At 44.3% G+C, this 3,171-nt stretch overlaps 1 pseudogene; it reads right to left on the bottom strand.

The window, feature by feature from the left end:
- Positions 1-671: 671 nt before the first annotated feature.
- On the bottom strand, positions 672-788 carry LOC126485437 (5S ribosomal RNA; annotated as a pseudogene).
- Between the last annotated feature and the right edge of the window lie 2,383 nt (positions 789-3,171).

The raw sequence follows: 3,171 nt of genomic DNA, 5'->3' as shown, positions 1-3,171 counted from the left end.
GACAGTAGTGTCTCACTGATGTCGTACGGGTAGCACCTCAAGTGAATGAGCTTCGCACTGTTAGTGGACAACATTTGCCTTTATTAGGGAAAGCCTGGCTCAGCATAACAATTGGTGAATTCTCAATGTCCATCGAGATCTTTGTACGTGTAGAGTTGGTGTTCTTTTTTCTAAAACATAATGTCTTCTTGATTATTCTGTTAATAATGGTTTATGTAGATTTTTGCTCTGAGATGTTATACCTGTTGTCGGAATCCTTGCATTCTTCACTTAAACAGTCTTAGCACCAGTGAACTTAAGACATTTACCACATGATCACACTGATCATATATTGCATTTCCCTAACGTTTTGGCAGATAGAGACTTACTAATAAAATCGAATATGAAATTCAGCTTACCGACAAAATCCCTGTCTGGCATTCTCTTTACCATTTGTCACCTCGTAAGATGCCGGAGTCGAGAAAGGCAGGCACTCCGTCTTCAGGGCACAAGTGTCCCATCGGGACTATCCGACGGCCGTGTCATCCACAGTTGAGGATGCGGATAGGAGGGGCGTGTGGTCAGCACACCGCTCTCCCGGTCGTTGTTATGGTTTTCTTTGACCGGAGCCGCTACTATTCGGTCGAGTAGCTCCTGAATTGGCATCACGAGACTGAGTGCACCCCGAAAAATGGCAACAGCACATGGCAGCTGGATGGTCACCCATCCAAGTGCCGGCCACGCCCGACAGCGCTTAACTTCGGTGATCTCACGGGAACCGGTGTATCCACTGCGGCAAGGCCGTTGCCGGAGTCGAGAAAAATAGTTAATAAATTAGTTGGAGGAATTATTAGCAAGTCTATATTTGAACATGCATCTCCGATGTTTCTAGTACCGAAAGGTAAGGGAGCAGATTATAGACCGGTTATCGGCTACCACGTTCTTGACCAAAAAACTGTTTTGCAGTCTGTTCCCTTTCCTGACCTTCAAACCTGATTTACTCGTTTTTTTGGGCGCATGTTATTTAACATGTATCTTAATTAGGCTTACCATTAAATTCCGCTCGCTGAACGATCTGAAATTTTGACCGTCTTCTGTACTGATTTTAATTTATTTGAATACAACAGGGTGCCTTTCGGTTTGTCTACAGGTGCAGTTTTATCATCACGTTTGTTCGGCAGAGTGCTTGGTGAACTTAAATTTCGATGCGTCTGTAACTACTCATATGATACTTAAATTTAGACTGTCCTTTTGCTGAACGTCTGGTAAATCTTCATAAGATTTGATCCCACCTTAAGGACGCGGGGCTGGCAGTAAAACCTAGCAAAGTTGCGGAAACATCCTTTCTTGTTCATCATTTTTTTCAAGGAATAAAGATAGATAATGAATGCACCAGATCTGTTTATGATTTTCCCCCACCTGTTGACAAGAAAGGAATAGCATGTATCATTGGCATGGTAATTTTTTTGGAAATTTATTCAGAGTTTGCTCAGTTGGCCACGCCCCTTAATCATCTCTGGTAGAAAGGTGAAACTTTTATCTGGGGCGATAGTCCGTAAGTGACCTTCGACACCTTAAAACTGGCTCTCAGTAATACTGCTGTTCTTGCTATACTCGATTTTCAGCACAATTTCGTTTTCCAGACTGGTGCCTCCAATCCGAGTATTACTGCTGTTCTGTTGAAAGATAAGCAGGGAGACCATCGGCCAATAGCGTACGCATCAGGAGTTCTTTCTACGAGGGAGCTTAAATATTCAGCGTATGAGTTGGAGGCGCTGGATGTTTTGTTTGGTTTCTAAAGATTTAAATTTTATCTGGACATAGAAAATTTCATTAGGAAACAGACAAGCAGGCCCTCAATTAGGTCTTGGCTCATCCTTGCAAAACCAGTTGGATAACTCATTGGGCGGCGTGGATTGTGGCCATCAGTTTTTTGGTTAGTCATATAAAAGGGAGTGATAACCAAACTGCAGACGCATTGAGCCGAGCTTTTACTCAAGGCCAGGAACTGAGCGAGCTGAGACAGGAAGAAGGGATTTTTGAGTTCACTAATGCCATTCTTGCTACAGACGGGTGTTGAAAATTAGGTGGGGTGATAAGGTAAGGAATCAGGAGGTACTGCGCGGAATCGGTGAGGAAAGGAATTCGTGGAAAAGACTGACAAGGAGAAAGGATAGGATGATATAACGTCAGGGAATAACTTCCGTGACACTAGATGGAGCTGCAGAGGACAAAAACTGCAGAGGAATACAGAGATAGCAATGTATCCAGCAAACAATTGAGGACGTAGGTTGCAAGTGCTACTCTGAGATGAAGAGGTTGGCACAGGAGAGGAATTCGTTGTGAGCCGCATCAAACCAGTCAGAAGACCGATGACTCAAAAAGAAAAAAAAGTTCCATTCTGACAGAGGACAGAGATTCGAAATCAGCTCCGTGAGGATTGCTTGAATAAGGGTATGATGGGAAACTTAAGATCTGTCTCTCCCAGGACGCGATCTCCGTAGTGTTCCATTATTTCCATTCTGCCCTTTGTGGTGGCCATTTACGTATCCTTAAAATGGTTATGAAGATTTAGCAACATCTTACTTGGCTCTATTCAATTTCTAACGTCAGAAAAAAAGGTTCAAATGGCTCTGAGCACTATGGGACTTAACTTCTGTGGTCATCAGCTCCCTAGAACTTAGAACTACTTAAACCTAACTAACCTAAGGACATCACACACATCCATGCCCGAGGCAGGATTCGAACCTGCGACCGTAGCGGTCGCGCGGTTCCAGACTGTAGCACCTAGAACCTCGTCAGAAAACTGGTTGCACAACGTCAGCTGTGTAATGCAGCTAACCGTAAGGAAACAAATGAGTTACGGGCACTGGCTGCAAGTGGGCATTGCTTTAAATCAATCGGGAAAGTTGAAAATTTTGGCTGGATCGGGATTCGAACACAGGTCTTCTGCTTACTAGGCAGACACTCTGACCCTTAGCCACCCAGACTCTGGTCATGACAACTCAGTGGACTTCCCTAGCATGCCTGCCATCAGACAAAAATTCTCAACTTTTCAAGCCGCTACTGCTGCAGTACCCCTCGCCCATTATCGTCATTAATCGCGGCATTTCGCTGACTCCCGTAAGAGTTAGAGCGTGGTGTGCGTCCACAATGAAGAGATCACTGGCCGTTCTCGCCTTAATTATGAAA

The sequence above is a fragment of the Schistocerca serialis genome, chromosome 6 (genome assembly GCF_023864345.2).
Source record: "Schistocerca serialis cubense isolate TAMUIC-IGC-003099 chromosome 6, iqSchSeri2.2, whole genome shotgun sequence".
Taxonomy (NCBI): Eukaryota; Metazoa; Arthropoda; class Insecta; order Orthoptera; family Acrididae; genus Schistocerca; species Schistocerca serialis.
This window is presented reverse-complemented; position numbering and strand designations above follow the sequence as displayed.